General features: G+C 36.4%; 1 pseudogene; it reads left to right on the top strand.

Annotated features, from left to right (window-relative positions):
* Window positions 1–21,112: 21,112 nt before the first annotated feature.
* On the top strand, window positions 21,113–22,252 carry LOC149541767 (uracil-DNA glycosylase, mitochondrial pseudogene; annotated as a pseudogene).
* Window positions 22,253–22,944: the final 692 nt, after the last annotated feature.

The raw sequence follows: 22,944 nt of genomic DNA on the forward strand, positions 1-22,944 counted from the left end.
CTACTTTAGGATACGCAGCCAATCTGAATGGAAGAGCATTTATAGTACCTATGACTGGGACTTCTCTAGCATCCATCCCTCTGCATCTGCCTTGCTTGGTATCTACCTTCAATCCTAAGGCTTCCATTACCTTGAAAGGCATTATAGTGTTGGAAGCTCCTGAGTCTATCATGCAATTTTTTAGGGTCTTCCCTTTTATGATTAGACTGAGGAAAAAAGGATCAATATCTTCTATGAATGCCACTGAGGAATCATCTAGGAACATTTGAGGAATCTGGGATATGATACCACTGTCTTATATTACTAATGGGGTCTGTTGGGGCATAGTTTGGTCAACAATAATATTATTGTTTGTTATTCCACCCAACCATGACAAAGCCTTATTCTTATGTTCTTCAATTCTAAAAATTTCAGACAGGGGCACTTTTACAGTAATTTGAGATAACATGGATATCATATCAATAGATTCAACCATAGTAGATTTTACAATAGTACTTGGAGTCGGAGTCTTTTGAGCAGTAGGCACCACATTTTGCTTTACAACATCCAGTTCTAATTTCTTCGGTTGAACAACTGGTTTTGTTGCTTCATTTACCTGAAATTGAACCTTCTTCTTTGGTTCTCATTTCTTACCCTTGTTCTCCTTGATTTTAGGCACATCTACATGGACTTTTTTGTCTTCATCATTTATCTTATGAGTGATGTCCTTGATGAAGACACTAGATGGCTTTCCTGCATCATTTCTTATTGCTCTATTTCTCAAATTATAATTGCTATGAACTTGTGAAATCATTTCAGCTGTAATTCTGTCAATTTCCTCCTTGGAGGGCATTCTTAGACTTGTGAGACCTACATCAAAAAATGTATTGCATACCTTATTTGCATCATACCCTTCATCATCTGAGAGTACTTGCTGATGATGTAGCTAGTAAGTAGTTCTTTGGCTAGTGACATCATTTTCAGGCTCTTCTGAATCAGAATCTATCAAATCATCATACATGCTTACCATATTGCAACTTATATCGTCATGGCTTTTATCTTTAGTTTCTTCTTCAGTTTGCACTCCTTGGGCTTGGGTAAATGACCTAGCAACAGCACAATAATCAGCAGAATGAGGTGATTGGCATATAATGCACCATGGTACATCATCATTCATATTCACAATGTTCCTTTGCAGAGGGTCTGGAGTGCCCTTGTCCTTCACATTTTGGGTCTGGTTAGGAACTGGTTTACCATCTTTCCACTGAGTGGTATAAGGGTAATTCTGCATCCTAGGCTGTCTATTGAAGTTGTTGTTATTTACAGGGGTTCTTTCAGCAATAGTTGGCTTATTGAAACTAGTGGGATTCATCTTCTTGAGAAGTTCTAAAACCTGGCCTATAGTAGGTTCTTCGGGCTTTTTTCCTATAGGAGTTTTGTCACCCTCCCTTTTATTATTGTTTCTAGCATTAAAAATCTTAGGATCATCCCTTCTACCTAGTTTTCCAGATGCTTTTCTATTATTCTCTATATTTACAGCAACTCCATAGGCATCTCTCAAAGTTTTAGGATCTTTATCCCTCAATTGATAAGCCATTTTGCTATCAAAAGCATTGAAATAAGTTGTAAGACAGACATCTTCATTTAACCTCATGAATTGAAAAAGTTTGTACATACCCTTTTGGAATCTCACTTTGAAATCGAATGTGGACTCATTTGGATTCTTCTTGATATTGTTGAACTCGTTCAACATGAATCCTGCATTGGTATTGTCTCCATACTGCTCTTTAAACAACTTTTCCATATCACTTCATGAGGTAATACTGTCATCAGGCAACCTCCTGAACCAATCCCTTGCATCCTCTGTTAATGAATGCACAAACAACTTCATTACCATGTCTTCATGTTCAACTTTATAATCATTCAACATGTCAATGAAAGTCCTCAAATGTTCTTCACCAGTAACAACATTATTTCCAGAAAACTTAACCACTTTATCCCTTAAATCAAAAGATATGGGATGGGGGGCACCAGGAATACCAGCAAATGATATCTGTCTATACTTTTCTAGGTATATAGGTTTCTTCTGGAAACTAGGAACATTTGAGGTGCTAGCTATATCAGCTTGAGTCAGGGGAGTAGCTTGGGACTATTGTGGTGGGACAAATGGGACTTGGGTGCCAACATTTGAGGATGGGGTAGGGGCAGATTGGGGTATTCCATGAGTTGAAATTGTGGAAGCACTAACTGGTACAGTATTTATAGGTGGGATAGACAGATTGGGCCATGAAGCTAATGCAAAATTAGACTTTATGAATTGGATTTTCCTTCTAGTTTTTGCAGCCTAAGCTTCATTCTCAACCTTCTCAAGCTCTTTTGCAAGATCTTCCCTCTCTTTTCGAGCCTTCTCAAGATCTAGATCTAACTTCGTCATGGAGGGTTGTATAGGTTTTCTTGGTATAGCTTGAGGCTCATTTATTTGGATTCCTATAGCCTTGCCTTTCCCTTTATCAGGAGCTTTTGTAGTGGGATCTACAGGATCAACTTGAACAGGTTTATAGGCTTGAACTTGAGCAATAACTGGTTCTTGCCTTTGATTTAGGTGTTTCTCCTGCTCTTGCACTTTAGCTCTTAGATTATCAATATCTCCAAAAACATCCTTATGGAGAGTCATGGTGTTATTTTTTTATTTTTTTATTTTGCTCTTTCAAAGCAACCATCCTTCTTAACAGAGTATCTCTTTCTATTATGGCATCTAAGGTGGCCTGCTCCTTCTCCTTTTCAAGACGGAAGTGTTTAGCTTCTTCCTCAGCAATCCATTTTTTCAAAAATTCTATCTCAGAGTGCACTTCTTTAGGATCTGCAAAAGTTGCCTCAGAATTAGCAAGGTCATCCAGATCTATTAGGTTCGGCTCTACATATGGGGCTGCCCTGGGATTAAAAGGATTATTAGATGAACTTCTAAATCCTAGCCTATAATTTACATTAGCTATAGGATCTGGTCTTAATGAAGTAGTTTCCATAATAGATACGTCCTTGTCTTGAAAAACTCTCTCATCTGGTAATGGGGTACTGAAAATGCCTCTTAATAGTCTTGTAGTTTTGGATTTAGAGCTAAGTGAAGAAGATTCTCTTCCTGTTACTGGCTGATAGCGGGAATTGATGGATGCATTACCTCTGGGTTTCCAAGTGGGATTTGGATCTATCTTTTTCTTATTTTGGTTCTTTCTACCACCTTGGGGTAAATCAGTATACATTGATACATCTGGATTGGCTCTCATGTAAGCTCTCATATTTTTCCTTTTTTCAGCCATATTTACCTCCTTTTTTTACAATAAGCACTAGCTTCAAAACCTTGACTGAGTCACCAACCTATTTTGGGAAAATATATAATAAGACTTTTAGCTGATCAAAATAAATTGACACACAAGTAGGAACAAAATATACGGCACAGACAAACCAATCACTAATGTCGTAAGACTGCAACTCTTGCTTGTTTAGATAAGACACTTAGATAGGCTGGATACATCAATGTGTAGCAATGGTACTTGGGCTCAATCTTCTTTAAATTTTCAAAGTTTGACACTAAAAGATTCCCTTATAACCTTGGGCAAGACATAGATCACATGACACACATGTACACAACAGGACCAAAGAAACTGCAGTACTTTTCACAGAGGTGTTGGACAAGTCCCCAGCAGAGTCGCCATTTTGTTTGATTTTTCAAACCTAAAGTTTTTAAAAATCATGGTTAGAAATCATTTGAATTCTTAGGTTACCCTAAGTCTTGCTCTATCTCATATGTTATCAGAGTCCATTTTTTTTTCCAAGTTGATCTCCTAAAAACACACATGTTTTTATCCTAGGTCCGAAATTGATGGCATCCCTTTTGAATTTCTCAAAAGGAGTTGTAAAGTGTTTTAAGTTCATCCTTTATGTTCTTACGGTGTGAGGATTCACGTAACAACGAAATGCATTTTGTTTTTGTTTTCAGTGGCTACACTTTTTGATACAGCGAAGAGGTGTAAAGCATTATTGTGCCTGGAAAAGCTCTCGTTACAGGCTTACAAGTAATTACCTTGAGCGAAGGAGCGGGGAAGCCTACAATGTGACCTACGCATATGCGCCTCAAGGGGTAGCGTAAAGGTGTAAAGCATGATCTAAAGGGCACACAAGTATCATGATTTTACGAGTAAAGGTTTTTCGTAAGCACGGAAGCAAGGTTTCATGATGTTTACGTGTTTATGATTCTTAGGTTTGCGGACAACCGTAAAGTTTTGTTCTTAGCGGTGAAAGAATCATGTGGGACCTATTGAAGTGTCAAAAGGGCCCTGTTGCAACAAATCAGATGGAGACACGACATTTGTGTCAGATGGGCCCATCCCTCATGGCATATGACTTAAGCCTTTGATATTACACCTTTACGCTTGTAGGTTAAGCGTATGAACGAAGAGCTATCTTCTCTCTCCTCTGTGGTTACGGATCTAGTCTCAGTGTGTAAGCGTAAAGAGGCAAGAAGGAAAATCAGTAAAAAGGGGTTCACGCTCATACGACAAAAGGAAGACGTAAGACCGCAATAGCAGTTGAGAAGGCTCTCCGGTGATACAAATAAAGCTGAGTCGTAAGAGCGGGAGATAAATTTTGAAGCCTTACGCTACTCCGGGAAATGAAGTAAGCGGAACAACGTAGAAGGAATTTCCAAGGTCTCTACAGATACGTGCACGTAGGAGCGTAACGGCAACCAGAACGGCTTGAATGAGGGTTTTACGCTCGCACGAGGAATATTAAATCATAGAGGTGCAGATACATAGTAACAGGGCTTGAGATCCTACGGGGTAAAAGGTTTTGTAGGAATGTAAAAGGGATTTGTAAAACATTGTAAGAGCATCATTACGTTCCTACGACTAGTGCATTTTGAAGCTTTCTCTGAGTGAGCGTAGAGATCCATCAAGAGCTTTTTCGGCCTCACGAAGATTGAAGCTTTGACTCAGCATATGAATGAAAGGTAGTCATATAAGAAAGAACTTTTGAAGTATCACGACAGATAAGCAAAAAGGACAAAACTACTGCAACCAAGCAAAGTAAGGTTTTGAAAAGTACAATCAGAATCAAATTTTATGGCTGATATACCTTGATGATGACCTTGCGATCATAAGTTTTAAAGCTCATGCATGCTAAATTTATTAAAAAAGGTTGGCAGATATATAATTAAAACATCAAGGATCTATCTGAATTACCTGCCTCAAGAATCTTGTTCCTGTGTTGTTTTGAAGTTTTAAAAGCTACAGAGCTCTGTATATCCTGTGAAGTTGCAGAAGAATTCAAAGTAAAAAATGGCTGACCAAGAAGTGTAAGAAGTTCACACAGAAGAATTCAAAGTCAAAGACGAGGGTGATGATGTGGTAGAAGTCACACCAGAAGGAAAAAGGAAGAAAACTGCAGTCAAAACGGAAAAGAAGACAAGGGTCAGAAAACTGAACAAGCATGCAGAAGACTGGTTAAAACTTCTTCCAGGATCGTCAAATGCAATTTCTGCAAATGATCATATATTCAAACACCCTTATGCTTTTTTTCGAGATGCTAAATGCCCTAGAATTATCGGCTATGATCTTTTCATGTACTTTTATCAGAACAGATTAGAGAATGTGCCAGTATGTAACCCTTGGAATAGAAATATGGCAAAACTAATTTTTCCAGAAGTGTTTTTTGATGTTGACCTATTGAAGGCCCTAATAAAATCATACAATCCAGTAACCAGGACTTTTCACAGGCATAATGGGAGTGTGTTATGTGCATTGGACAAAACTTCTTTTATTGAAGCTTTTGGATTGATGGGACAAATGGATATACCTATTGACATAGCAGACTTACAAGGAAAGTTCGGTAGGAATTAAAACTATTTTGTAAACAATGTCATGCTGCCGCACATTCCTTTTAGAGTTAAGAAGGTAGGGTTAATTCCAAGAAAGGTGGGAGACTTTTTACCTCTGAGTAGATTCAAAAATTATTTCAAAACCACAGTTTATGGGTTGCAGAAAGTATTGGGAAGTGATGGCGCAGAGGATTGTGTATATGGTTCTCTTTTTCTAATGGCATGCGACATACAGGATCCTTTTCATCATAAGGAGTATGATTATGTGGCTTTTATCATTGACAGTATGCACATGCAGATCTATGATGCTAAGAAAGGAGAACTGAAAGACTTCAAGTTCCACCATTACTCATTATTGATGCACCATATCTTGTATAGCAACATTGGGTACATCAGTGGAGATTTCATTGGTCAAACTTCTGATGAATTTGGTGAGTTACCTGTGCAACTCTGGACTCATATCTAGCACAAAGATTTTTTCTATTCAAATGCTCTATTTTTTTTCAGTTTGTTCAGTTCAGTTATTATGAGGCAGCTAGATCATACTTTCTTTAGGGCACCCAATGTTTTGAAGACTCTGCTTAGGCCCCTTTTCTTAGATGAAAAAAAAAAATTAGATCATAACTGGGGAAGCATATTTTTGTTTAAAGAATGTACTTTAATCAGAGTTTTTGCATGCCCACAGCCTCCTCATCTATTGCCTAAATATCTACCCCCTAGATTGGCCATTATTGAATTCTTTTGGCAATTCTTGTTGATGAATAAAGAAATGATCCCTCCCTCGCTGCATAAGCCTACTTTTGTGTGTAGAAATTTTAAGGTAGGAGATTTTGAAATAGGCAAGAATGCTTTTGATGAATTGAGTGACTTTTTAGGTCAGTATAAATTTGCTACTAGGCCCTATAGGGTATATGATCCTGACGATTACATTGCAAACGAGGTTAAGACCGTTAGGGGTTTTGTCCTGCCTCCAAGTAAGCCTATCCCCGTAGAAGACCTAATTGCCAACATAGTAGCAATAGGGGAGGTAGATGAGTTACTGAGGAAGTATGAAGAAATAAGGGTTTTTATACAGAAATCCCATATACGAATAATTTGAGGAAAATGATTGAACATTTTGATCATATTATGTTACAAATGCCTCATGAGCCAGAGGGAGAAGAAGCCATAGTAAATAGAGAATCCCCTGAGCCAGATACATAATTGGAAATTGATTTGGAAGAAGAGCAGCCATCAACTTCAGCCTAGATACCACAAGGAAATAAAAGACAAAAGATAATGCACATCCCTGAAAAGGTGGTAAGCAGAGCTATACAGGTCATGTCTGGAAGTAGTGAGTATTTTGCTGATATTAGGAAAAATTATTTTCATTAAAGGGCCACTGAAGCAGGAAAAGCTTCTACTAACATGCAAATTGCAGTGTCAAGATTGGATGACAGGCTCATTCCATCTGAGAAATTCATGGAAGATGATGATTTTATTAAATCATCAGAATTTAAAAGTTTTCTCTATAAAATAAAAAAAAATGAACTCACATTGAGTCTCATGCTCGGAGAAGATCCAGAAACAAATAAAGAGTTAGTTGAAAAACTATTGGCTTATGACCCTGAAAGTGAAACAATGACTGCCGCAGAAGCTAGGGAATTAGTACATAGGAGTGGTATGATTCTAATACCACATTGGGATATTGAGAAAGCTTTTGTGTTGGACCAAATGAGAAGACAAGATAAGGCCATCAGTTATGAAGCCACTAGCAGTGAAGGTTTTAAAAGAGGGTCAAGTTTTAATGTGGACACTAAAACCCTAGCAGTATGGAGTGTGGCCCCTGACACCAAGAAGCCTAAGATGATGGATATAGAAGAAAATGCTTAGGGCAATATGATTGTGTGGACATTGGAGAGCACTACTGGGAAGGAAATCTCCAGTTTGGTAAAACATTTTGCTCTAATGAATGAGGAAAAGGTTGATGAAATTGAGGATAAGTTAGTTGCAATGTTTAATGAATGCCTTGATATCAGGAGAACATAAGAAGAAGAGCTCAAAATGAGCCATATACAGAAACAAAGAATAGAGGAGTTGGAGAAAAAAATTAAAATTCTGGAAACAGAAATAAAGTCTCTCAAAGAATAGCTCAAAATAGCAGTAGAGGCAGAGCATGTACCAAGACAAGAGGAAGAAAGAAGGCACAAAGTAGAAGCAGAGGCCCAAACAGAAGAAATGCTCATGGAAACAACAGTGTCAATGCCTGTGATTAGTTTGGAAACAGAAGTTTCCCAAGTTGACAATAATATCAAGAAAACTGTTTTGATGAATGTATTAAATCATAGAATCAGCATTCTGAAAAGAATATCTTAGGATACTTATAATACATTCATCAGTCTACAATCTGCGAAATAGGTATGCATGGGTGCAGTTAGGTGGCTTGAGCCTATGTTTCAACATTGGGGACCCTATATGCAATTTTTTGACAGGTTGATACCCTTGTTAGCCAAGAAGCCAGACCTCCCAGATAAAGTTATTACTGTAAAGGAAGGTATGGACAAAGTGAAAGAATTATTGCAAAGCTTCATAGGGAAGTTGGCAATAATCCAAAGTAAATTAAAAATGCTAACAAATGGTTTCTATTCTTTGGTTCCTTCTGTTATCGATTCTTATGATAAGTTAAAAGATTTTGATGAGTGGTCTAATTCTTTTGATCACATTAGAGACTTGCCACAAGTGGTGTTCATCCTCCAAAAATAGTATTGATGGATGTCTTTTCAATGAACTAATTGATACCCTTTTCAAAATTGAAATTGAAATGAATAGGTTTATCATAGAAGGAAGGGTGATTACAGATGCCAGGTGGTAGAAAACAGTGGATGAATTAACAACAGTTAAAGAATGTGATTGGCCCACTAAAAGAGAAATATTTGTTTGGGAAGCAATTGCAGAAATCAAAGCGTTACCAACTGGGAGTAGTTAGAGAAAAGGACAAAATTGAAGATTTTATGCTCCAGCTGTCATTTGCCTTCCATTTTATTTGTTTTGGTTTTTTTTGTTTGGCTCTCTTTTGAAAAGGGGTAATTTACCAAATTTTTGTAAAAGGACACATGTCACTCTCTTTAGCCCTAAGCTTGTTGCATATCACACTATTTAAGTGAGATCCCAAGGCTAAAGAAGGGTCCAAATTCTTTTCTTCTAAGTATTGTGCTTAGTCTACTTTTTGGTCCAAATTTTGAAGGCAAGTTTGTAATGTGTTTCTCTATAAAAATTTTTGAAAGTACATGAAGATAGAATGAACTGTGTTTGTTTCTGAAGGCTTTTCTGAGTTTATTGTAAAAGATGTACCATTTTCAAAGGAAATGAATACAAATTATGAACTGTCCCCATATCAGTTCTTTCTGAATTTTGTCTCCTACTCAATACTTGGATACCATGATGTTGTATGAGTAAAAGCTTGTGCAATTGAATGCAATCTAGTTAGGTTGTATATCCATCTATCATTACTGTTAATTCAATGGATTAAGTAAAAGCTTTGATGAATGTGATAAGTTTCCTTAACTATTGAAAAGGATTTTGAATGATAAATTCTGATAAGAATTGCTGATACAATTTGTTGTAAGGCAACATATTAGATCTTATATTTTGCTATAGACTCTGAAACCCCAATGGATTAGGCACTGATCAAGTTATTTCAGCTGAAAGAGAAGTATCTTAAAAATTGTTTTTCAAATACATCATCAACTCAAATTTTACTTTTATTTCCTGTAGATCTTCAAAGTTGGCCAGCACTTGTCTGCATGAAATCTTTTAGCTTCAATTAGCCATTGTTATTGAAAATGTCTGCAGATCTATAGAAGACTTCTTGGCCATATCTGTTTATGGGATGTGTTTGACATGATTAGTAAGAATTATATATATATATTTGAAGATTTTGAAATGAGAATCAGAATGTAACTAAGAATAATCCTCATATAGTCATTTCATATTTGAACCATCCCTGGGTATACCCACCCTGGTTTTGCAGAGCCAAAAGAGTAGAAAACCATTTGTGGTTTTGTTGAAGTTGGGTCCAAATACCTTACATTATGCAATTGTTGATAAGAATAGGCTAGTCTTTAGATTGTGTATGTATTGTCATTCTGGTATTAAGCTTTTTGTCGCTTAGTAGTTTTAGTAACATTTAAAACACCAATAGTACCAAGATAGAGTATTTGGTGTATTTTGATCCATGATGGTGGATGTGATGGGAGGGATTGTTCCCTTGTTCATTTATGTGGTTACGGATTGACCCTATGCAATGTATACAACAAGTGGGAGATTGTTGAGATAATGGGTGTTGCACACATTGCATAATGTTGTTATATTTTATTTTATTATGTAATTTTGTGCCTAGATGGATGTGCAACATGTAAAGATTCCCATGAAATATTCTTGATGAGTTGTATTGTAACATTGTGATAATATTTTATGTAATTATTTAATATTGGAAAAAAGAATTAAATGCCCAATATTAAATGTGGGGTAAGTGGGTTAGGTAGCACATGGTTTTAGCACATGGTTTATTGAAATGTCCCTTTCTCTAATTTTATATGATATTTCAACCCTCAAATAAAATCTTTAAAATCAAACAACCAATATTTCAAAGATCTACCAATTTCTCAATAAACCCCAAATCGGGTATGTCAGAAATCGTGCCAAAAGCTTCACAGCTTCACCTATTATTAATAAATCTGAAAGTGGAAACTTTTACAAAAATTTGAACAGAATAACAGCCTATAAAATGATATTTCTAGATCTATATAAAATGCACACAATAGCTCCCAAATGGAGGACAAAAACAATGCTCATCGAGCTCCCAAAAATAGCACAAAATAGCCTGAAATCACCACAAAAATTTAATAATCTATCACAAAAGTATAATCATATCCACATAAATATATTCAGCTCTATTTTAACATTTAAAAGTTTGATATACAGCAGCAACCCAAACTGATATGAAATACTCAATCGGAAACACCAAAATCTTACAAAAAATACACCCGAAAACTCACAAATCTGCATTATTCAGTACAAAGGCAAACTCTACATGAGCATGCACATGGAATGGCTTCAAAATACCATCTTTGGCCTTCTTGGAAACCTGAAAACTCCCATTTCTGGGTCTCCTTCTTCACAGGTTTGGCAGCCTCTAAAGAACAACAAAGCAATGCACAAAAATCAAGTTCTGGAATGAGCCCAAAATGTCTCCAAACCCCCTAAAAGAGGGCATAACCCTAACTTACATCCAAGATGGGTTAATAAAACATATTTTAATAATAATTTTCATTTATTAGTCCATTAGCTTCCAAAGATTATCCCCTTTTTTTGAAACTTCACCTTTTTGGGCCTGCCTGCCTTAGAAAAGATTATTATTTTTAATTATTTGAAAAGGGGACATGACAAGTCCTCCCCTTCCAAATATAGCTTGTCCTCAAGAAATGGCTAAACAATAAAGCAATCAATCCACCTGGATCTCAAATGTAGTCATGAACTATACTATTGCCATTTAACATAGGCTCTTGCAATATAACCAAGAGGAATCCATAATCAAACTGACAATTACTGCTCAACCAAACTCCAAAGTCACAACTTCCATAGTCAGAAACCCACGAGACCAAAAATCTTAGAACATCAAAACCCAAGTAAAGTGGACAAATCAAACTGCCAACATAGTAAATACCATCAACACATCCCACTGGCCTATACGGAATGTACAATCCAACTCTACAATAATCGTGAACGCTCTCGAATGAAACTATACCAAGTATGGAGAATCCACATACTGTACAACTCCTATAGTCAACACAACTCTGCAAATCATTGGCCACTGTCTCATAACCATAACTCCAATGCACTGCTAACGGTGAAAAGACATTACAAGATAAAGAGCAAGAAATGGAACCCAAACCAAATTTGCCATGAACAAGTGATATAGCCCATTGTGACTGACCACCAGCTAAGTCAATAGATGTCATAGCCAAAGGAGTAGAATCAGTAGCAACAACTACTAAAGCATCACTCCCAAACTCCTACTCTAAGTCATGTATTATCCAGCTATCAACTACAGAACCTATTGCCATGTCATGCCCATCACAACTCTCATCTCGAGGTGCCAAACCATCCCATAACTGATGGCGAGCACTAGGAGCCAAAGTACCTCTCTGTATCATCATCTCATCAACATGGTCATCAAAGGTAAATTGATGAGCATACCTCATAGTGTAGTGCTGATAGAATGCACCAATCTTAGTCGATGGCTCAAACTACAATCCAGATGAAATTAACTACAATCGATCACTAACCAAGTTAGAATTGACTACTACCTCTGAAGACATTGGCAAGGGAGTAATATTACTAGTAGGAACCATGCCAACTATCGACTCAGCAACATCACACATGATCTTTGATACAACATCTCTAGTATTTGTGCCATTAGTACTAGAGGCCACCACCATGTTAGGCATACCACAACAATCTGGTGCAGCACCGAACTCAACTAATCATTTGACTAAATTTGTAGCCCTCTGATCACCTCTGAGAGATCTAACTAACTAGGCCCTACCTATACTAGCACTAATGCCCTATCAACATAGTCCATGGGATCCCCCTCCACATCCATTGTAGCTACATCCCTATCCTCCTAGTCATCATCTTCCTCATCCTCTCCCCCAACATCCTCATCATCATCACCCTCATCCTCACCCTCATCATCACCCTCATCACCCCCCCTCTCATCATCTGTAGTATCATCTCCGTCCTCATCCTCCCCCTCCTCATCATTGCCATTATCAAATCCCTCCTTGTACTCACCCCCATCCTCCTCCTCCTCATCATCCTCCTCATCCTATGGCCTCCCTTAGGGTACTGGTACTATTGGATCTATCAAAGGTCTCAGTTGATGTTGTGCAAAACACCTCTAATATGTTGTTATCATGCCTACATCCAATATATCTATAGCTACCCCCTATAGTCTTAGTTGTAACTCTACTAACTGTACATATGCTACCTATGTCTTGATGGGTGGTCCTCACTCTTGAACCTCTACCCTAGATTGGGCAAACATCGCTAACCCTATAGGTACATCCTGTGTCTCCCCAAACTATCTCTATACCTATTCTGGTAGGTACATCTCTATAACCATGTGACTAATCACTGTGTTCCCTATGAGATAGCACTCCTATCTATATTATGGTAAGTGGATGTCATCATCATCCCATTTGTGGTAATCTCTATATGGTCTCCATATGAATTGTGTCATTGTGTCTATCTGATGGTGAAAGTACCTTGCATATCCCAATGGTCCTCAGGCTAGTACACCTCTATAGCTATAAGCATATGGCATATCATCCACTAATACTCATTCTATCAGAGGCCTAAATACTACAATATGCTCATAGGCCCATATGTGTAATAATTTCCCACTAGTACTAAAGGATAGTCACCCTATATATGCTACCTGATGCAGATAATAATATAAAATCCCCAACATGCATGGGCCCCAAGAAAACATAGAGCCCTCCATAATCATCTGCTCAAGTACTTGACCCCATCCAACTAAGAATCCATGTCCTCATCTATCAGGTATCAGCAATCCACCAATCACCCAATAAATCACAACCATCAGCCACTCATGGCTTGCCACCAATAGGTCCCATCTGATCTCATAGTCGCAGATCCCTAGCTCTGCATCTTTGCATCCAAATAACTAGTGTAGATCTTCTTGTCTTGTAGCTAGGTCATATGCTACTAACTCTCCATGGATAGGAATCCTCAAGATTTCCCATAGATCCTCTAGTGTCACAATCACCTCCCTAGTCAGTAGGTGAAATGAACTAGTCTTTGAGTACCACCTCTTTGTCAAAGCTGTCAACAAAGCTCTATTCCCCCTCACCTCTGGCATAAACATCACATGATATAATCCCAACCCTGCCAATATCCCATGCTCACTAGGTGTCATCTAGTGATGTAGTGCTAGGATTTTTGGCTTATGTCCCCATATCTATAACAAGGGTAGCTCCTCCTACATAATCACATAGCCTATGTCAACCTCCCATGGTTTTACATCTAGTTTACCCTACTTTTCACCCAAATTTTAACTTAGTTTGACTCTAGTTTGACTAAGTTTGACCTTTTTTTAAGCATGTTTGATGAATTTGACTTATTTTTTGAACTCTTCCTAGGGTTTTGAATATTTTTGCCAAGTTTTGGGTCATTTCAAGCTCATTCGCATCATTTTGACCCTATCCCTATCCATCAATTAGCCTTTCTCCTCCATCACAGCTAAGTTTGATCAAGTTTAAATTTTCCCAACTATTCTAGCCTTATTTAACCTATTTTTTCAACTCTTAATAGGGTTTTGAATATGTCCTCAAAATTTTGAGTCATTCCAAGTTCAGTTGCACCCTTTTGAGCCCTTTGCACTATTTGATTTCAGCATTTACCCAAGTTTGACCTTCATCTACCCTAAGTTTGACCAAATTCTAAGAATTTTTAATACTTTGACTACATTTTAACATGTTTCTAACATCCCCCTATGGTTATACTAACCTCTGCCAAGTTTCAGCATGATCCAAGACCATCCAGACCCCAATCAAAGCTCCGACACATGCTAGGGTGTAGTTGGGGTTCCCAATTGCATCATTAACACACTTGGTCATACCATCTACATCATTGACACACTTGGGAATTCCAACTACATAATTGATGCACTTGGCTGTCTTTTGGGCATAGTTGGGGCATTTAGAAAGCCCTACCTAGCATCAGGACCCTTATTTGATCTCATTTGACCCCTGTTTCCCCCTGACAGACTCTTAGGTACCTAAAAAGATATAAAAAGCATAGAAAAGCATGGAAAAAGAGTAACAAGCATGAAAAAGCATTAAAAGTAGAAAGATGGCCTCGATGTACTCACTAGAGGTCCAACATCTGGCCACCATCAGAAGGTCCGCACCTGTTCACCACGGTGTTGCTCCCTAGGTAGTTGATCCATCCTCCTTGCTCCAAAGCTCTTTTCTTTCAAATGAGAGAGAGAAAATTATTTTAAAAATCCTCTCAAATCCATTTTATAACTTGCTACTACCTAGATGGTTGTGCCAAAGACTCTTTCTGTGTTGGTCACAATGCCTATTTGCACTCTAAAGGCCATATTTTTTGCATTTGAACTCTGATTTTTGAACTGTCAGTTGCTATGCCTTTTTTTATCATTGTCAATGAAATAAACCTATCATATGCCTATGTTGGTCGATTTCTCAAGGGGGCATAAATATATACCACAATTCTAGGGCATGCTTTTGTGGCTTTCTCATCAATCATTCTTTGGCACAATGCTCTAAATCACATTGTATCAAAGAGGGGCAAAATATAGACTTTAAAAAATGGTTCACATCTATGGTTTCATCACTTCTTCATATTAATTTTCCCATTTTTTCATTCTACTAAATTTGATCTTTTGGCCAAATTGATCATACTTTATCATTTGTATCCTCTTTCACATCAATTTCATGTCATTTCAAAACCATTTCATATCAACTCAAAATCACCCCAAATCAACTTAGAATCACTCAAAATTATTTCTAATCAACGCATAACATATCAAACATCCCAAATCAATCATCACTTATCAATTCCTAGGTATTGTTTCTGCTTTCAGTGCCTTGGAAACTTATCAACATATCAAATCTTATCAATTTGGCCTTAGTACTATCGTGGCTCTCAGTGCTAGGTCAAACTATCATTCATGTCATTTAATCTTTGACATTGTGGAGGCTTTCAATGTTGTATCATGACATCATCAACCATTTTAACAATATTGACAATGTCTGTCAATGTTATTATGATCAAACCTTTTCAATCAATTTTGATCTTGTAGCATTTACAATTTTGGTTAAATGTTACATATCAATCAATTCAATGTCATGTGTCCTTGACATGTTATCAATTTTAATCAATCAATTTGACCATGGCTTTTGTCTACTTGTCATCATCTTATTTGATCTATAGTATCATCACATTTTCATCAAAGGATACTATCACATTTATTCAATCAAATTTTGGCTAATCATCTACTAATTTTCCCTATAGGATTAAATAACTCATAATTTAATCCTATTATTCTTTCTAATTATTCTTCCTAATTATCATCCTCAATTAATTAATTTTATTTATTAATTTATTCATTATCTGCAAACCATGAAAATTCTTAATTTCCTAAGTCACATTTTCATCCATTAATTCCATTTTCTACCAATTCTTTATTTTTGGAATAAGAAGATTTTGTTAATTCAAATATTCCATAAAATATTACGTCATCATGACACTTGGATATGACAACTCATGGATTCTTCTTTGACACTTGGCTAAGATATGTCATAATTCGATATCCTTATTCCCTTACGCATGTCCATATTTGGCTTACTTTTCATAGATTCTTGGCTTTAACTGGGTCGAGGTGTCTTATGGTACATCATAGATTGTCTTCCACATTTAGTCAAGTGTGACTTCCATGCATCATAGAATCCTACATTTGGCATGGATTCTCAAAGGAATCTCTTGCCACATTGCATATCTAAGGGTGACAAATCCAATGCTCTCATCCTCCATGCCCATTATAAAATGAGCATTCTTTCTCTCATTTTTGGTACTTAGGTCCTAATTTTTGAGTCCTTAGCTCCTAATTCTTGATTTCTTGAGTCTTTAGCCTATTTTTATTCTCACACCATTTTATCTCAAGATTAAATCACAACTTCAAGTGTTCTCATGGCATTATCCCTATCATAGACTTTGCTTCAATTTTGTGTGCACTATAGGCAACTTTGGAGCTATAATCATCTGGAGAAGAAAGAAGGACATGGGAGCTACAAATGAAAGAAGGGGTTTCTAGCCTTGTGTTTTCTTCTTTTGATTAGTTTGGCTTTCATGGTAGACTAGTGGGTACTAACATATGTTGATTGAGTTTGTGATTTCTTATAGTATGTTATGCATTTAGCCTATTTTCTAGGTACTACAAAGAGGAGTTATTGAGAGTGCAAGGGTGAATTAGTTACTACTCAAATAAATCCAATATTCCTTATATGTCAGTAGAAAACAAACTCTTATGGCTAAAATGTTGATGTTCGGCATACACACATCTAATGTTGTAACTCGGTAAATACTAAATGTACTCAATAATGAATTAGATTTATAGATCATAAGATGTTATTAGTGATTATCATTACTTTAAAATTATTGAAAGCATGAAAGAAATAGCATGAACACATATGAAACAAAGATTTAATGTAAAAACCAAATTTGGAAAAAACCACCAATTGTAACTTGTTACTATTTTTTACTCTTCTGAAGTGAGCCCTATTAGGAGCCAACCTTGTTAAAGGTTACAAAACACACTATTAGGTGTGAAAATACTAAAGGATTTAATCAACCTATTAGGAGTGGTCTTGTTAGAAGTCTTTGGAAATTTTAACAGAACTATCACCTTGTTAGAGGATTTACAAATAGTTCTTAAGCCAACTCTATTAATAGATTTAGATTACTACGACAATGGTTAGAGAGTAATATTGAGATGGCCTAATTTAGATGCAACCAAATTGGAGATAATAGATCTCTCTTCTAGATTTTATATGATCCTTCCTAATCGAATGTATCCTTTCAGCACCTCAAACACATCCTTCTTACTTCAAAATTTGCTTCCTTAGAGAAATCCTCAAATCTTCAATATTGATCTTTTTCACACATACTCTTTGATTTTCTCACAACTTGAGCTTATACTTATATCCTTCTCATTGTCAAGTTGACTAGAATACAACTTAGAATAATTAACATTCATCATCTTAGTTAGATAGAGTCAATAGATAAATTAATTAAGATCAATATTCCAAACTAAGAAATTCCTTCGTTAGCTGACCCATCTCGGTAGACACTAACTAGGAAACAAATTCCCTAAGTTAACCAATAGAAGCTCAGTTAATGTTGAAAATTCACAAAGATCCTTTGGTAATTGAGTGAACTTTGTTAACACTAATTCTGTCCAATATTTCCTTCATTAACTGAGTGAGCTCAGCTAACACTCATCTTCTACAGACTTTCTTTTGATGCCCAAGTGAACTTGCTATACACTATCTTCTGAATAGGAACACTTGGTAGACAGAAAAAACTATCTTCACTATCCAAGTAAGCTCAACATGCACTAACTCATAATGATATGAAATTTGTGTAACATTAAAGACAACACAAAATTAATCAATTGTATCCAACAATCTCCATCTTTGGCATTGATGGCAACACAACATCTCATAACACAATGAAATTTTGAGAACAAGACTCCCTCTATCAGTGTGAACTCTTTAGTTTCTCCTCTATTAGGAAATTTTTTTTTGCAACAATCCTCTACCAAGTTCATTCTCCCTCTTTCATATTTCTCCATAAAACTACCTGTTTGACAACATATACCAAAGAAAACAATTCTGATAATATCAATGTACCTTAAGTACTAAATCATTTGCAATATGCCTTTGTCAATACTGCATCAATTGATTGATCTTCAACTTTCTCTGGTTGATGCATCACTAAAATTCATCTAGTGAGCTTCAAATAGGGGAATGACCCCTAGCTTACCTCTTAGATACAGAAATGCATCCTTAGGTAATGGCTTGGTGAATATGTCTGCAATTTTCTCTTTTGTATTTACATATTCTAATCTTACTTCTTTATCTTGTACCAATTCTCTTAAGATGTAATATTTTATTGCAATGTGCTTTGTTATTGTATGCATCATTAGGTTCTTTGATATATTGATTGTGCTAGTGTTATCGCAATATATGACTACTGGATCTTTGATCTCTACCTTCATTCCTTCCAATAGTTGTTTGAATCAAACAATATTCAAACAATTGACTGTTGCTGCCATACACTCTACCTTTGTTGCAGATTGAGAGATACAATTTTGTTTCTTACTTGTCCAAGACACTAGTCTTTTACCAATAATGAATGCTCCACCACTAGTTCTTTTTCTATCATCAAGACTTCCTACTCAATCACCATTAGTAAACACCTTTAAATCCAGATTGCCTTTGAGTTTGTACCATAAACCATAGTCTTCAGTACCTTTTAAATATCTCATGATTCTCTTGATTTCCATCATATTGTTTTCTCTAAGATTTACTAAGAATCTTTCCACCATATCAACTGCTAATACAATGTTAGACATTGTATGTACTACATACTGCAATTTTCCAATCATTGACCTATATGTGGTCTGATCTACTTCTTTGAAATCATCATTTTTGGAAAGCTTATGTCTGGTAGACATAGGGGTTCCAACAAGTCTTGAATCTTTCATTCCAATTTTCTTTAGTATCTCCTTGATGTATTTGTATTGAGTAATGTAGATACCATCTTTCTTCTATTCAATTTGTAATCCAACAAAGAATTTTCTCCCCAAACATAGAAATTTTGAATTCCTTGCTCATCTCTTCTGAAAATCTTTTGCCCAAGTGTTAATTTGCTGTGAATAAAGTGTCATCAATGAATATTTTTTGCAACACAATCTTTTTTTCTAGTCCTTCTTTGATATACATGCTACTGTTGTCAGTTGTTCTTTGGAAACTAATCTGTATCAAATAGTTGTGTAGTCTTTCGTAACAGGCTTTGCAAGCATGCTTGAGACCATATACAATGCTTTATGTAATTTGTAGACCACGTCCCTTTTGTTAGGATCTAAAAAACCTTCTAGTTGTTCAATGTAGACTTCCTCATCAAGAATTTCATTCAAGAATGTAGATTTAACATCCATTTGATATATGTTAAATCCTCTATGAGTTGCATATGCAAGTAGAGTTCTAACACCTTCTAATCTTGCAATGGGGGAAAAAGTTTCACCATAATCAATAACTTCTTCTTGAGAATAACCTTTACATACTAGTCTTGCTTTGTTTCTAGACACTTTTCCATCTTCATTTAGCTTGTTTTTGAATACCCACTTTGTACCAATTACATTTTTATCTTTGGGTCTAGGAACACAAATCAAAGTTTTATTCTTCTCTATTTGTTTTATCTCTTCATTCATTTCTTCAACCCAAATTTTATTATCTAATGCATCTTTAATATTTCTTGGTTCAAATTTAGCAAGTAGACATGTACCTTTCACTTTTCTCCTTGTCATTGTTCCTATTGGTGCTCAAAATTGTAGCCCAAATTTTGAACAGTATTGAGAGAATTGAACCTTATAAATGCTTTTGATGCACATGTACCGAGCTGTCAATTTGAGGCCTAAGAGGTGTTTAATTCTTCTAAGACCTTCTAGTCAGCCTATCCACTTGTTTCATGAAGTCAAATTGATGTTCTGAGTCATTTTGTGAAGTCTTGTTTTGAGCAATTATCAAATCTGCATTTTCACCTAAGTGTCAAATAGTGATAGGAGGCTATGTTTGCAAGTGAATATCTCGCACCCATAAAGATTTTGTGACAAGCCACTTTGAGAGTGTCTACTATCCATATCTAAGAGCCTATGCTTCATATTTTGAGTCATTTCGAGTCTGTTTAACTAGGTTTTGAATCCCTCAAAGTTGGTCATTTAAATTTTTTAGGCTGATGCACATTTCACATAATTTGGGAAGCCGTGTTTGACATGCCATAACTTTTGAACAGCTTACTAAAATCTGAAATTTTCTTTTGTTTTGCATCGCAGATGTCAAAGACTTGTTATGTTTCAAGTTTTAGCTCATGACGAATCCGTTTGATTAGTTTTCAAATGCAATTCCAAATGAGATTTCTAGCCTTTTACTAGTGTCTGAATTTGCAATTTTTTTGGGACCCTTGTACATGATATCATATCTCCTAATCTATGACAGGTGAGATCAAATGGATTGTACCACTATTTTTTCCTCTAAAAGTACTCCAAGTGTGTTAATTTTCAAGTCATGACGAATCCATTTGCACACTTTTCCAAGTCAATTCCATTTGCAAAAATTGATTTCTTGTCATTCTTTCCAGTCAGCAAATCCAAGTAGCTCACTTTGACTATTCACCAAATGCATCCAATTATTCTTCATGAGCCCTAATCCAAGATTTATAAAGTCCTTATGACAGAGAACCAACACCCCAATTTTCATCATCCCAAATGTCAATTTACCCAATTTTTGAAGCCAAATCCAAACCCAATTTATTGTTTTCTAACATGTTTTATTGCAGGCAGTTCTAACAGGGAACCTTTGACAGTGAATATCTTTTGACTGAGAATTCGTCATGAGACAAGATTTGACGGGGTACAAGAGTGCAAAAAAAAGAGTCGGTGTGTTAGTTTTCAGAGCTCAGTTATCTGTTCAGGTCAATTTTCAAGGCTAGTCAAAGGACCTCCTGACACAAATTTGACAGTTTGCAATAAATGATAGAATGATATTTTAATGATAAATTAACACTCAAAATCAATTCTAGTGAATATTGAAAAGGTTAATGGGCCAGTTTGAGGATTTAGTTGTTTGAAAATGATTTTTTTTTAGCCAGACCCACTTTGGGGCCCAACTAATTTGTGCCAGATTAATAAGATGAGGAGTGCATTGTTTAATAATGAATTCTAGATAAAGGATGGGGCACTTAATGGCCAAACCTTTTGCAAAATCATGTACCATCTAGTTCAAACAATGGAGCAAAAAAAGATGATAAGATTTTCTATGACAGTGATTCGTATTTTGTGATCTTCAGGCTACATCAAACATTGTATGAGCAAACTCTTTCCAGAAAGACCAAATCCACCATGCTTCAAAAAATGATGAGGTAGGAGTCCAATCTTCTTCCTTCTCCATTTTTGGAGATAATAGTAGCCAAAAGTCAAAATAAACTATTGCCAGTGCTCAACTGCAATTGAATTCTGAGAAAATTATATGAATGGAAATGAAAAAATTACTACGAGAGCCAAGTGCATGCACAAGATTTGTGAAGAGAGAGTTGTTGATGCCAAGAAAAAAAAGGGAATGCCTTTTCCAAAGCTAGAAGATCTTATTGTTGAAGAGTCCTAGTTGGATGCACTTCCAAGTGAATTTCAAAAAATGTGCAAGAAAAAGTTTTTAGAATTTGTGACATAGGAATCTAGAGGAAGTATTCCTAGTTATCCACCTCCTGATCGTGTATTCAATACCCTAAACTCATGCCTATTTGAAAAAATCAAGGTTGTCATTATTGTTCAAGATCCTTACCATGGTCCAATCCAAGCAATGGGGCTTTGCTTCTCTGTTCCAAGTGGTATCTAAATGCCTCCAAGCTTAGTAAATATATTTAAAGAGATCCAACCCTTCACATGGAAACTTGGAGAGATGGGTTATGCAAGGTGTTCTTTTGCTCAATACTGTGCTCACTGTGCAAGGACATCAAGAAAACCCATGCTTTTAAAAAGAAACTCACGCCAATAAAAAAGGTAGTAAGAAATAGAGAAGCTACCAGCTAAAGCCATAAAGACCTTGCAGCAAGAAAGGAGCACACACATGAGAATGAAGGTGCCATATTTAGAAGCAAGGTAAAGATGGAAGGCAATTAAGAGAGGGTGCCACCCACATATGACAAACACCCGTGCATGAAGAGGATAGAGATCCACACACTGGTAGAAGCATGCATATTCGCATGAACAATAAGTTTCAGCGTTAAGAGAAGGGGTAGTCCACGTCCATTGGGAAGAATGTTGGGCAATTTTCAATGGAGTCTCCAAGGCATAAAATGTAACCCCATGCCAAGATCAAGGAAAATTACCATCCATGTTGAAACAAGCTCCACACTAGCGACCATGAGAAGGCCCATAACCCTGTGCTAATCAAAGAGCCCATGTTAAGAGGAAACTATCAGTGAAAGGTTGGGAAGAAAAGATGAAACTCCTGTAAGGAACTCAAACATTAATAGGAGATATCCGCATGGCAATCACAAAAAAGGGGAATCCCACTATAGCCTATAAAAGAGCAGATATGGAGAAGAACCCACGTTAAAAGCGAAAAATAGGGGAGACCCACGAGTTGAGGTTGAGGAACCTTGCATAGATTGCAAGAAGATGGCCAGTACAAGGAGGAATTTGCAGGGGTAGTATGAGGTGCTAA

Source organism: Cupressus sempervirens, chromosome 8, assembly GCF_028749045.1.
Source record: "Cupressus sempervirens isolate cs-2001-9-10 chromosome 8, ASM2874904v1, whole genome shotgun sequence".
Taxonomy (NCBI): Eukaryota; Viridiplantae; Streptophyta; class Pinopsida; order Cupressales; family Cupressaceae; genus Cupressus; species Cupressus sempervirens.